At 42.6% G+C, this 15,747-nt stretch overlaps 1 non-coding gene across 2 annotated transcripts in view; it reads left to right on the forward strand.

Annotated features, from left to right (window-relative positions):
• Window positions 1-15,063, forward strand: part of LOC112077465 (uncharacterized) — a 27,854-nt gene extending 12,791 nt beyond the window's left edge. For both annotated transcript variants that reach the window (XR_011478149.1, XR_011478148.1), the window contains exon 3: window positions 14,981-15,063. This is a non-coding gene — a transcript (uncharacterized protein). The remainder of the gene's footprint in view (window positions 1-14,980) is intronic.
• The last annotated feature ends 684 nt before the right edge of the window (window positions 15,064-15,747 follow it).

The raw sequence follows: 15,747 nt of genomic DNA on the forward strand, positions 1-15,747 counted from the left end.
ACGCTCCGGTTTTTGCTGGCATGGCGCAGTGAACAGTCTATGGCTTGGAGTTCCCTCGGGCCTTCCTCTTAGATCATTCACACCTGAAGCTGCTAAATAACTCTAATCTACCATATAGGGCCTGTTTCAAAGGATCACTTTTAGTCTCCCGCCACTTCAAAATCATCACACCATGGTGAAATATATCTTTCTATTTTTTAGCCCCACTTCAATTGTTTTATTTTTACTATCAATTAATTGGCACTGGAATTTATCAGCATATCTAGTCTGCTAAATGAACAAGCCTACAGTCTTATATACAGTATCTAGTCTTGCTGATAAATGAACAAGCCTACAGTCTATATCATAGCCAGATAACATACAGTATCTAGTCAGCTAAATGAACAAGCCTACAGCTATATATAAGCCAGATAACATACAGTATCTAGTCTGATAAATGAACAAGCCTACAGCAGTCTATATCATGCCAGATTACATACAGTATCTAGTCTGATAAATGAACAAGCCTACAGTCTATAGTTAGCAGATAACATACAGTATCTGTCTGATAAATGAACAAGCCTACAGTCTATATCATAGCCAGATTACATACAGTATCTAGTCTGATAAATGAACAGCCTACGTCTTATCATAGCCAGATTACATACAGTATCTAGTCTGATAAATGAACAAGCTACAGTCTATATCATAGCCAGATAACATACAGTAAGACCAACTCTATATTCTGTTTGATTAAAAACATTTTCTTCATATTATATGTGTCCTGTGGACTCTGACTAAAAATAAATCAATGGATTCATTGAGATGCCTGTATTTAATTTAAATATTTATCACGTGGGTTTCTTTTAATGTAGATGTATACACACATCAGTGGCTCGTATACCTACAAGGCCTGGAAGAAGCTAAGCATGTATATTTGTTATTGACGGAAATACACCGTGTAGACCGGCAGGCTTTTTCCTGCATGACAATACCCAGGCTGACACAGAGTGATGACCGCACACCGTTTTATCATAACATTGGACATAAACTGCTCTGATCCTCTCATTATGATAGTGCTGTATGGACACACAAGGCGAGACAAACTAGCTCTGCTCTCGTTGATATCGTTTATGACACAGTACATGTGTCGATCTCTCTTGATAGTGCTAATAACCACAGACAGACAACCTGCTCTTCCTACAGTAGGGTTGCCCATAAGTCGGTATAACACAAGGTACGTAGAACTTGCTGAAGGTCGTACGTTTGAGTAGGGCTGTCATGCCACGAACGTAATCTCTTCTCTATTCTATGATGTGCATGTTATGAAACAGCAGCAGGAACGTTTAAGATCTCTCCTTTTCTTTCTTCTGCTGTTGAGGCCCAAAACCACACCACCTGTTCCATAACGAAGTTTAAGAGCTGGTTAACAACACGGTAGTAGAACGAGATTTCAAATAGATGAGGAGGCATACGTTTAGTAGGTGTGTAAGGCACGTCAGACTTTGCTTTATTTCGACAGAAGAACCCATCAGTTTAGAAACGCGACAAGAAATTAAGAATCTCAGATGAGCAATAATTTGACACCTGAGGACGCCCATGGTCATTGGCAATGCCGCTAAGGTAATCATAGGCTGTGCACTTATCTGGCGCTTTATGAAGAAAGCGAGCTTCCTGTGATGTCCAGACACTGTCAAAAAACACCACTGCTGACACTGGGTTTAAATACTAATTATTATGGGTTCATAATTGACTAGTCCAGCTGTCATCCACTCCGCCTGCCCTGGCAGAGCAGTAATGGGAGATGGAAAGAGATTGGACGGGAGAGGAGAGGAGGACGGAGGGGAATGAGAGGAGGATTTGGACAGGAGAGGAGGAGCTGGGGAATGAGGAAACAGGAGTGGAAGGGATGAAGCGGACAGGGAAAAATAAGGATGGGAGGAGCACGGGAGAGGGATGAGGAAGCAGGAAGGAAATGAGGAATGAGGAGGAGGAGGACAGGAGGGAAGGTAAGGAGAGCAGGAGGATAGTGAGGATGGACAGAGGAGGGAAGGAAGAGGAAGGAGGGAGAATGGAGGGAGAGAGGACGAGGGATGGAGAGAGACGGAAGGGGAAATGGTGGGGATGGGAGGAGACAGGGAGAGGGATGAGGACAGGAAGGATGAAGCGGACATAGGAGAGAGTGGTGTGGTCGGTGGTTGAGTTATGATTCCAGTATGAGTGATGCAACACCAGCTGTGGTCTATGAAAACGCAACAAAGCCTCTGGTCAGAGCAATGTCAGTTTTTAGCACCCGGGGTCAGAGATGGAGATCCAACATGGACTGGCTTCACCTCCCTACCAAATCCTCTTCTCCCCGATTTGCTCAGTTTGGCCGGAGAGGCCAGCTCTAGGAAGAGTCTTGGTGCGTTCCCAACGTCTTCCATTTTAAGAATGTGGAGGCAACTGTGTTTTGGGGACCTTTCATGCTGCAGGAATTTTTGGTTACCTCCCCAGATCTGTTGCCTCGACCACAAATCCCTGTCTTCTGTCATAGATTAACTATTAGACATGACAGCTCTTTACACTGGTATCAGTCCCCATAGATAACTATTAGAACATGACCAGCAATCTTCACAACTGGTATGTCCCCATAGATAACTATTAGACATGACCAAGCTCTTCTACACTGGTATCAGTCCCATAGATTAACGTATTAGACATGACCAGCTCTTCACACTGGTATCCAGTCCATAGGATAACTATTAGACATGACCAGCTCTTCTACACTGGTAATCAGTCCCAATAGGATAACTATTAGACATGCACCAGCTTCTTCTACACTGGTATCAGTCCCATAGATAATATTAGACATGACCAGCCTCTTCTAGCACTGGTATCAGTCCCATAGTAACTATTAGACATGACCAGCTCTTTTAACTGGTATCAGTCCCATAGATAACTATTAGACATGACCAGCTCTTTCTAACACTGGTATCAGTCCCCATAGATAACTATTAGACATGACAGCTCTCTAGCACTGGTATCAGTCCATAGATAAACTATTAGAAACATGACCATGCTCTTCTACACGGTAATCAGTCCCATAGATAACTATTAGACCATGACCAGTCTTCAACACTGGTATCAGTCCATAGATAATATTGACAATGACCAACCTCTTCATACTGGTATCAGTCCCATAGATAACTATTAGACATGACCAGCTCTTCATATTGGTACATCAGTCCCATAGATATAACTATTAGACATGACCAGCTTCTTTCATGACTGGGTAATCAGTCCATAGAATAACTATTAGACATGACCAGCTCTTTTCCACACTGGTATCCAGTCCCAATAGCATAACTATAGACATGACCAGCTCTTCTACACTGGTATCAGTTCCCATAGATCACTATTAGACAATGACCAGCTCATTCTACACTGGTTATCAGTCCCACCAAAAAGATTAGATAACTATTAGACATGACCAGCTCTTCTACACTGGTATCAGTCCATAGATAACTATTAGACATGGACCAGCTCTTCATACTGGTAATAGTCCCATAGATAACTATTAGACATGACCAGCTCTTCTATATGGTATCAGTCCCATAGATTAACTATTAGACATGACCAGCTCTTTCTAACAATGGTATCAGTCCCATAGATTAACTTGACATGACCACTCTTCTACACTGGTATCAGTCCTCCATAGATTAACTATTAGACATGACCACTCTTCAACTGGTATCAGTCCCATAGATAACTATTAGACTTGACCAGCTCTTTCTACACTGGTATCAGTCCCATAGATAACTATTAGACATGACCAGCTCTTCTACACTGTATCAGTCCCCTTAGATAACTATTAGACATGACCAGCTCTTCTTACACCAATGGTATCAGTCCCAATAGATAACTATTAGACTGACCGTCTTTCTAACCCTGGTATCAGTCCCATAGATAACTATTAAGAACATGGCACAGCTCTTTACCTGGTATCAGTCCCATAGCTAACTATTAGACATGACGCTCTTCTACAACTGGTATCAAGTCCCATCCGATAACTTATTAGACTGACCAGCTCTTGCTACCCTGGTATCATCCCATCGATAACTATTAGACATGGACCACTCTTCTACCACTGGTATCAGTCCCATAGATAACTATTAGACATGACCACTCTTCTACACTGGTATCACGTCCATAGATAACTATTAACTGACAGCTCTTTCATACTGGTATCATCCCATAGATAACTAGATTAACATGAACCAGCTCTTCTTACACTGGTATCAGTCATAGATAACTATTAGAACATGACCAGCTTCTTCTATCACTGGTATCAGTCCCATAGATAACTATTAACATGACGCAGCTTTTCTTCTACATCTGGTACAGTCCCATAGATAACTATTAGACATGACAGCTTCTTTCTACACTGGTATCAGTCCCTAGATAACTATTAGACATGACCAACCTCTACACTGGTATCAGTCCCATAGATAACTATTTAGACATGACAGCTCTTTTCTACATCTGGTATCAGTCCCATAGATAACTATTGACCATGACACTTTTCTACACTGGTTAATCATCCCATAGATACCTATAGCTGACAGCTCTTCACTGTAATCAGTCCCCATAGATCACTATTAAGACATGACCAGCTTCTTCTACACTGGTATCAGTCCCATAGATAACTAATTAGACCATGACCAGCTCTTCTACACTGGTACATCAGTCCTGATATATCAGTCCCATTGTTTATACTCAATTTCCCCGCGACGCTTATAAGGCCCTCCCCTGCCCCTTTTCGGAAAGCCTGACCAGCTGCTCCATTTTTGTTGATTCCAGCCTACAACAAAACTCAAACAACAAGCTCCCGCGCTAGGTCTGTTCAATCGCTGGTCGCGACCAATCTGAATCCACGCTTTCAAGACTGCTTCGATCAGCGCGCGATTGGAATATGTTCCGCATCGCGTCACGCAACAATATGACGATATGCTGTTATTTTCGGTGAGCGAGTTCATTAGGAGTGATTGACGAGTCGTACCCACAGCACGATAAAAACATCCCAACCAGCCCAACCGTGGATTGACGGCAGCATTCGCGTGAAACTGAAAGCGCGAACCACTGCTTTTAACCAGGGCAAAGGTGACCGGAAGCATGAACCGAATACAAACAGTGTAGCTATTCTCTCCGCATAGGCAATTCAAACAGGCTACGTCTCAGTAAAGAGACAAAATCGAGTCCGAAATTCAACAAGCCTCAGACACAAGAGGTATGTGGCGGGTCTACAGTCAATCACGGATTCAAAAAAGAAAACCAGCCCCGTCGAGGAACCAGGAATGTCTTGCTCCAGACAGGCTTAAACAACTTTTTTGCCCGCTTTGAGGGCAATACAGTGCCACTGATCACGGCCCCCCTACCAAAACCTGCGGGCTCTCTTCACTGCAGCCGAGGTGAGTAAAACATTTAAACGTGTTACCCTCGCAAGGCTGCAGGCCAGACGGCATTCCCCAAAGGCCGACGTCTCAGAGCATGCGCAGACCAATGCTGGCTGGTGTGTTTACGGACATATTCAATCAATCTTATCCCAGTCTGCTGTTTCCACATGCTTTACAAGGGCCACCCATTGTTCCTGTTCCCAAGAAAGGTAGGTAACTGAGCTAACGACTACCCCCCCGTAGCACTCACTCCGTCATCATGAAGTGGCTTTGGAGAGACTAGTCAAGGACAAAATCACGATCCACCCTACCGGTCACCTAGACCCCACTCCAATTTTGCTTACGGACCGCACAGGTCCACAGACTGACGCAATCGGCAACCACACTGCACACTGCCCTAACCCATCTGGACAAGAGGAAATACCCCATGTGAGAATGCTGTCATCGATTACAGCTCAGCATTTAAACACCATTTAAGTACCCTCAACTCGTCATCAAGCTCCGATGATGGGTCTCCGACCCCGCCCTGTGCAACTGGGTCCTGGACCTTCCCTGACGGGCCGCCCCCAGGTGGTGAGGGTCGGTAACAACATCTCCACCCCGCTGATCTAACACTGGGGCCACAAGGGTGCGTTCTGAGCCCTCTCCTGTACTCCCTGTTCACCCACGACTGCTGGTCCATGCCACGCTGCCAACTCAATCATCAGTTTTGCGGATGACACTACAGTGGGTAAGGCTTGATTACAAAACGACGAGCGGCCTCAGGGAGGAGGTGGAGGGCCCTCGGAGTGTGGTGTCAGGAAAATAACTCATACTCAACGTCAACAAAACAAAGGAGATGATTGTGGACTTCCAGGAAACAGCCAGAGGGAGCACCCCTATCCACATCGACGGGTCAGTAGTGGAGAAGGTTGAATTTTAAAAGTTCCTCGGTGTACAATCACGGAACAAACTGAATTGGTTCCACCACCCGACAGCCGTTGTGAAGAAGGCGCAGCAGCGCTCTTCAACCTCAGGAGGCCTGAAGAAATTCGGCTTGGTCACAAAGCACTTCACAAACTTCTACAGATCAACACTCGAGAAGCATCCTGTCGGGCTGTATCACGCCTGGTACGGCAACTGCTCCGCCACAACGTAAGGCTCTCCAGAGGGTAGTGGAGGTCTGCAGACCGCATCACCAGGGGAAACTACCTGCCCTCCAGGACACCTACACCAGTCACCCGATGTCAACAGGGAAGGCCTAAAGATCATCAGGACAAAACACCACCCAAGCACTGCCTGTTCACCGCCTGCTATCATCCCAGAAGGCGCGGTCAGTACAGGTGCATAAGCAGGGGACCGAAGAGAACTGAAAAACAGGCTTTCTTCTCAAGGCATCCAGACTGTTTAAACAGCCACCACCTATCACATTTAGCTGCCGCTGCCAACCCTACTGACTACTCCAGCCACTTTAAAAATGGGATTGATGGAAATTATGTACAAATGTACCACTAGCCACTTTAAGCAATGCCACTTAATAATAATGTTTACATACCCTACCATTTACCTATCTCATCTGTATAATACTGTACTCTATCCTCATCTACTGCATCTTGGCCATCTTTTATGCAATACATGTACCATACCACTTTAAACTATGCCACTTTAATGTTTTACATACCCTACAGTACTCATCTCAATACGTATATACCGTACTCTATACCATCTACTTGCATCTGCATGCGTTCTGTACCACCCACTCATTCATATATTTTATGTAGCATATTCTTTTTATCCCTTTCAAACTTGTGTGTGTGTTGTAAGGTAGTAGTGTGGAATTGTTCAGGTTAGATTACTGTTGGTTTATTACTGCATTGTCCGTGGAACTAAAAGCACAAGCATTTTCGCTACACTCGCATTAACAATCGCTAAACCATGTGTATGTGACTAATAAAATTTGATTTGAATTTGATTTAGATAACTATTAGACATGACCAGCTTCTTCTACACTGGTAATCAGTCCCATAGATAACTATTAGAACATGACCAGCTCTTCTACACTGGTATCAGTCCCATACGATAACTATTTAGACATGACAGCTCTTCTATCACTGGTATCAGTCCCATAGATAACTACTTAGACATGACAGCCTCTTTCTACACTGGTATCAGTCCCATAGATAACTATTAGAACATGACCAACTCTTCATACTGGTATAGTCCGCAATAGATAACTATTAGACATGAACCAACTCTTCTTAATACTGGTATGCCAGTCCGATAGATAACTATTAGACATGAACCAGCTCTTCACACTGGTATCAGTGCCATAGATAACTATTAGACATGACCAGCTCTTCATAACTGGTATCAGTCCATAATAACTATTAGGGACTGACCAGCTCTTACATACTGGGTAATCACCGTCCCATGATAACTATCTAAGACATGACCAGCTCTTTATATTGTACCAGTCCCCATAGAATAACTAGTTAGACATGACCACTCCTTCTACACTGGTATCAGTCCCATAGATAATCTATTAGGACATGGAACCAGCTCTTCTACACTGGTATCAGGTCCCGAGGTAGATACTATTAGGACATGACCAGCTTTCTTCAACACTTGGTATCAGTCCTAGATAACTATTAGAACATGACCAGCTTCTTCATACTGGTATCAGTCCATAAGATAACTATTAGACATGACCGCAGCTCTTTACACTGGTATCAGTCCCATAGATAACTATTAGACATGAACCATGTCTCTTCTACAACTGGTATCAGTCCCTATAGATAGACTGATTAGACATGACCAGCTCTTCATACCTGGTATCAGTCGGCCATAGATAATATTAGACATGACCTAAGCTCTTCTACTGGTATCAGTCCCATAGATAACTAATTAGCATGACCAGCTCTTCTACCACTGGTAATCAGTCCCATAGATAACTTATTAGACATGACCAAGCTCTCGTAACACTGGTATCCAGTCCCCATAAGATTACTATTAGACATGAAACAGCTCTTCATACTGGTCATCAGTCCCATAGATAACTATTAGTACATGACCCAGCTCTCTACCTGGTATCAGTCCATAGATAACTATTAGACATGACGCAACTCTTCTACACTGGTATCAAGTCCCACCTAGATCACTATAGAGACATGACCAGCTTCTTCCTACACTGGTATCGAGTCCCATAGATAATATTAGACCCATGACGCAGCTCTTCTACAACTGGTTATCCCAGTCCCATAGGATACTATTATGACATGAACCAGCTTCTTCTCACACTGGTAATCAGTTCGCCATAGATTAACTTGAACATGACCAGCTCTTCTACACTGGTAATAGTTCTCCATAGATAACTATTCGACAGTGACCAGCCTTCTTTCTACACTGGTATCAGTCCCATAGATATACTATTCAGTATCATGACCAGCTCTTCTGACACTGGTATAGTCCCATAGATAACTATTAGACATGTTGACGCAGCTTCTTTCTACACTGGTAATCAGTCCCATAGATAACCTATTGACATTGACCAACTCTTCTACACTGGTATAGTCCATAGATAACTATTAAGACGATGACCAACTCTTTCTACACTGTATCAGTCCCATAGATACTATTTAGACATGACCAGCTCTTCATACTGGTAATCAGTCCAATAGATAACTATTAGACATGACAGCCCTTCTACACTGGTATCAGTCCCATAGATACTATTAGACATGACCAGCTCTTTCTACAACTGGTTATCAGTCCCATAGATAAACTATTAGATCATGACCAGCTCTTCTACCTGGTATCAGTTCCATAGATAACTATTAGACTGACGCAGTCTTGCCTACACTTGGTTCAGTCCCATCATATAACTATTAGACATGGACCAAGGCTCTTCACACTGGTTATCAGTCCCATAGATAACTATTGACATGACAGCTCTTCTACCTGGTCTCAGTCCCATATGATAACTCTTAGACATGACCAACTCTTCATACTGGTAATCAGTCCCATAATTAAACTCTTCCGCTGACGCAATCTTCTATACTGGTATCAGTCGGCCATAGATAATATTAGACATGACCAGCTCTTCACACTGGTATCCAGTCCCCCTCGATTAAAATATTAAGACATGACCAGCTCTTGATACTGGTATCAGTCCCATAGAATAATATTAGACATGACCAGCTGCTTCTCACTGGTATCAGTCCCATAGATAACTATTAGACATGACGCAGCTCTTCTACACTGGGTATCAGTCCCATAGCTAAGCTATTAGACAGTGACCAGCTCTTCATACTGGTATCAGTCCCATTAGATAACTATTTAGACCTGACAGCTCTTCTATACTGGTATCAAGTCCCATAGATAACTTATTAGACATGAACCAACTCTTCTACACTGGTTAATCCGTCCCATAGATAACTATTAGACATGACCAGCTTTCTTCTACACTGGTATCAGTCCCCATAGATAATATTAGACATGACCAGCTCTTTCAACACTGGTATCAGTCCCTAGTATAACTATTCGAAATGACCAAGCCTCTTCAAATTTGGTATGCAGTCCATAGTTAGTTAGACATGACCGAGCTCTTTCTAACACTGGTATCAGTGCCCAATAGTATAACTATTAGACATGAACACCGCTTCTTTCTAGCACTGGTATCAGTCCCATAGATAACTATTAGACATGACGCAGCTCTTCTAAGCACTGGTATCAGTCCCTATAGATACTATTGACATGACCAGCTCTTCTATCAACTTGGTATCGAGTCCCATAGATAACTATTAGAGACATTGACCAGCTCTTCTACCACTGGTATCAGTTCCCATAGATAACTATTAGACAGGTGACCAGCTCTTTCTAAACTATCACTGGTATCCAGTCCTCACTAGATATATTGAGACATGACAGCTCTTCAAACTACTGGTATCATCCCACATGTAGATAACTATTAGACTTTGACCAGCTCTTCTACACTGGTGATCAAGTCCATAGATAACTATTAGACATGACCAGCTCTTCTAACAACTGGTATCAGTCCCATAGATAACTATTAGACCATGACCAGCTCTTTCTTACAACTTGGGTATCAGTCCGATAGATAACTTATTTAGACATGACGAGCTCTTCTATGAAACTGGTATCAGTCCCATAGATAATAACTATTAGACATGACCAGCTCTTCCACATCACTGGTATCCAGTCCCATAGATAACTTATTAGAGAACATGACCAGCTCTTCTACAAAAAATGGTATCAGTGCCATAGATAACTCATTATACATGACCAGCTCTTCACCTGTATCAGTTCCAATAGATAACTAATTAGACATGACCAGTCCCTCTTCTACAACAACTGGTATCAGATTCCCCATAGATAATAACTTATTAGCTGACCAGGCTCTTGCAAACTGGTTGCAGTCCCATAGATAACTATTCGACATGACGCAGTCTCTTCCACCTGGTTGTCCCATTTAGATAACTATTAGACATGACCAGCTCTTCTACCTGGTATCAGTCCCCCACCTAGATACTATTAGACATGAACCACGCTCTTCATACTGGTAATCAGTTCCCTAGATAACTTATTGCCATGACCAGCTCTTCTACACTGGTATCAGTCCCTACGATAACTTTAGAAATGACCATGCTCTTTTCATACTGTATCAGTCCCATAGATACTATTAGCAATGACCAAGCTCTTTCTACACTGGTTCAGTCCCATAGATACTATTAGACATGAACCAGCTCTTCTACACCTGGTATCAGTCCCCATAGATAATATTAGACCATCGAACCAGCTCTTCTAACACTGGTGGTATCAGTCTCCATAGATACTACTTAGACATGACCGCTCTTCTAACAACTGGTATCAGTAGTCCCATAGATAATATTAGACATGAACCCGCTCTTTCTAGACACTGTATCAGTCCCATAGATTAACTCATTAGACATGACCCAGCTCTTCATACTGGTATCAGTCCCATAGATAACTATTAGACCATGACCAGCTCTTCCTTACACTGGATCAGTCCATAGATAACTATTAGACATGACCAGCTCTTCATACTGGTATCAGTCCCATAGATAACTATTTAGACATGACAGCTCTTCTCCACTGGTATCAGTCCCTAGATGACTATAGACATGACCAACTCGTTCTACACTGGTTCAGTCCCAATAGATAAACTAATTAGGACATGACCAGGCCTCTTCTACAACACTGGTATAGTCCCATAGATAACTAATTAGACATGACCGCTCTTCATACTGGTATCAGTCTATAGATATATTAGCATGACCCAGCCTTCTTTCATAGCTGGTATCAAGTCCCAATAGATAAACTATTAGACATGACCAACTCTTCTAAACTGTAATCAGTCGCATAGATAACTATAGACATGACCCGCTCTTGCAATACTGGTCTCAGTCCCCTAGATAACTATTAGACATGACCGAGCTCTTCTACAAAACTGGTAATCAGTGCCATAGATACTATTAGCCATGACAGCTCTTCATACTGGTTCTAGTCCCTAGATAACTATTAGACCATTGACCAGCTCTTCTAAACATGGTATCAGTCCCAATAGATTAACTATTCGACCTGACCAGCTCTTTCACACTGGGGTATCAGTCGCCATAGATACTATTGAATGACCAGCTTTCTTCACCGGTATCAGTCCCATAGATTAAACTCTTTAGATCATGGAAACGCAGGCTCTTCACACCTGGATAATCAGTCCCATAGATATACTATTAGACATGACCCAGCTCTTTCTAACACTGGTACAGTCCCATAGATAAGCTGTTAGAACATGACGCAGCTTTCACAGCTGGTATCAGTCCCATAGATAACTTAATAAAACATGACCAGCTTACTAACTGGTAATCAGTCCCAAGATAACCTCTTCTTCTCCTCCGGGCCACTTCTTCTCCTCCTCCGGGCCACTTCTTCTTCTCCTCCGGGCCACTTCTTCTCATTTAATCACTTTTCCTTTTCTGACATTCTTGTTGCCAGTGACCAGAAATCCCTCAATAATTACATACACCAGGTTTCTCTTCTGCTGAACGAATAATGTTGTTTGGTTTCACTCGGAACCTGGACATCTCTGATGACAGACGGTGTATTATGTTGATTGACGACTCTGTCCAGTCGTGACAACCTGTCGACGACGTCGCCGTGGTTTTGTCTCCCCCAGTCATTAGTTGTGGAAACTATTTTTTTTTCTGCAAGTCATCATGTATGGATTGCATCAGCTGATGAGTGATTGCCCCATTTTTGGGGGGGAGGAATTGAGTGTGTCTTCTCCAATGTCAGGTAACCCACCGTGTCTAACCACTGTCGTGGCAGAATCAGATTTAGCAAGGTAACATAGATAGATAAGATGTTATTTTCATCATATGCTTGTGAGATACTTGTCATTAGAATCTTCCGAGCTAGGGATTGGTAACTTGGGGCCAGAGAGGGGAGAGGTCAGGCTTGTCTTCATAAGTCAATGTATCTGTTAAACCATGTGGTGCTAAGTAGAATATTAAAAGGGGAGGAGGACAGAGTGGAACGTTGTTTTCTTATGGGAACGTTGTTTGTAACTATTCCTAAACCATGTGACGGGATGGAGTTATTAATTGGGGAACCAGTTAGTTATCTCATACAATGTCTGTACGCCAGTCACTCCCTACTTTTCTCATGGGGGGAGGAGTTTGGCCGTGTTTGGAACCATTGTATTTCCCCCCTGAGGTCGCCCTTATCTTGACCTAGTATTTGACCTAAGGGGCTCCCTGTCTGATTTTGAGTTTGTCCAGGTTTGGGAGTATCTAGAAATGACAATTGATATATGCCATTGGATGAGGTAATGTTTTGGTAGACAGTGAAGTATCAAGCATGAGATTTAAACCTTGTCTTGGGAGATCAAACTGAACGATGATTTATAGCTGAGGCTGTCTAGCGATAGGATACTCCTCTTTCGGGAAAAGGATTCTTTGTAAGTTGAGAGGGGTGTATCTTGGCTATAAATGAAACTAAGAATTGTTTTGTAAGCACTCTCAGAGAATTCATTTATAGACACTGAATTGATCTGAGAGTCATTAAAGGGCTTTGGTGAAGCTTGTATATATATATTAAAGATGGAAAATATATAATTTAAACTCTGACTATTGATGTGTGTGGTTGGCCTGCGCTTCTCTTTATGGAGTTAAACAGGAAATTACCGACACACCACCTCTGATCTAAACCGCTTCTAACAAATTGTCAAACAAACGGTTTCTTTCGGGTTTTTGAACACCATTCTTCAATTATCCTGCTCCCCAATTGGGTGGTTTCACTTGTCAGACCCTGAGGAAAGACAGTTTATGGCTATCCATCCATCGACTCACATTCTGGTCTTCACCCCCACAGCTCCTCTCGAACCCTGAGTCCTGCATATTGGGTGTGATTTAAATCCATTGTTGTCCAAAAAAACTGCCTGTACGGGCAAACCCATAAATAATTATTTCATTACTTGAGGTAATTATTTTAATTTAGGTTCTTCAGTATAGGCAACTATATTTAACCCTGCGATGGTGGGGTGGGTGACAGAAGTTTAGCTGACTGCTCTCTCTGCAGCATAGTCGGAACAAAATACTGTAGTTATTTCGTCTCTACACTCGATGATAACCCAAAGACATGCCACCAGAGTCTCTTCACAGTCCCCCTAAGTCCGAACGGACTATGGAGCGTGCACATATACATAGAGCCGAGGACTACATGAACTCTATTCCACATGCAGGTAACTAACGCAAGCAGTAAATTAGATTTAAAAAGAAAAACATGTAAAAAAATACACCTTATGTGGAACAGCGGTGGACTGTGTGAATAGACACGCAACAGACACACCACTCTACACACGTACACATGGATCTTGTATGGTAGAATGCATGTGTAGTGAGTTGGCGACTGAGGGGACACCACTGGAAAGTGTAATGAATTTGTATGTTACCGTATTAATGTTGCTGACCCAGAGAGTTAATTGGGATCCTTAATACCAGTCTAAGATGACCAAAGCTTCAGGCGCAGTTGTAATGCTTTATCAAGCTGATAAAACGAAGGTAACTCGCCCATCGATATGGTTTACACTATAACAGGTGACATTTAGGAAGCAACTCAGGCTATGATATACATTTTTTATTAAAGTGGAACCATTTTGTGCTCTGATATCATGGACCATTTCTTCATTCTGGAAATGAAATCGTATGTGAACCCGCAGAGGCTTTTACCAACCAGACATTTATTGACTTTCTGTCTGGCTTAAATGATCCCCCCCCCCAGTTTGTTCCACCGTCTCATTACCATATTATACACGACAGGCTGGAGTAGTGGAGAAGAGAACTCGTGCCCCATTCCAGTCTGTAATGTGGCATGGCCAAGTCCTATTGGTTCCAAGTATGATTTGTGTAGGATGCTTTTAGACGGGTAAAACTATCGAGGAGAGGGTTACTGGTTCCTGTGTGTTGTGCCAGCACTCAGCCATTGATATTATTTTAATTGTATTTTATATAGTATATTATTATATATTTCCATTTTTATATTTTCAGCAGGTAAACAAGACTACAAGAAGACCAATCAATCTGAGTTTGACGAGGTTGAGGGCTGAGGCGAAGAAGAGTGTCCTGGAATAAGGAGTCCGTAGGTCTGTCACCCTTCGCTCATTCAAACCTCTCCTTCAGTTCAACCTGGCTCCTTCATATCAACCTCGTCCTTCATATCAATCGGCCCGTCATTCAACCTTCGTCCTTTCATATTCAACCTCTCCTTCATATTCAACCTCTCGTGATTGAGTTGAGTGGTTTTATGCCCACTGGTCGAAGGCGAGCGCACACCGTCTAATCTGCCATTTGTTATATTAAGAGTGGTTCTACAGTGGAGAACAAAGTGATTTGATACATAGACGATTTATTGAGTTTTCCTACTTACCAAAGGGCAGTAGAGGTCTGTAATTTTTATCAGGTACACTGTTCAAACTGTGAGAGACGGAATCTAAAACAAAAATCCAAGAAATCACTTATTGATTGATTTTTAAGTAATTAATTACATTATTATGCATGAACATAAGTATTTGATACATCAGAAAAGCAGGAACTGAATATTTGGTACAGAAACCTTAGTTTGCCAGATTACAGAGATCATACGTTTCCTGTAGTTCTTGAAGGTTTGCAGCCACACTGCACAGGCGATTTTGGCCCAGCTCCTCCATACAGACTTCTCCAGATTCCTTCAGGTTTCGGGCGTGTCGCTGGGGCAATACGGAGCTTTCGGCTCCCTCCAAAGATTTGTCTTGATTGTTAGTCTGGAACTGGCTAGGCCA

This window comes from Salvelinus sp. IW2-2015, unplaced genomic scaffold (assembly GCF_002910315.2).
Source record: "Salvelinus sp. IW2-2015 unplaced genomic scaffold, ASM291031v2 Un_scaffold4597, whole genome shotgun sequence".
Taxonomy (NCBI): domain Eukaryota; kingdom Metazoa; phylum Chordata; class Actinopteri; order Salmoniformes; family Salmonidae; genus Salvelinus; species Salvelinus sp. IW2-2015.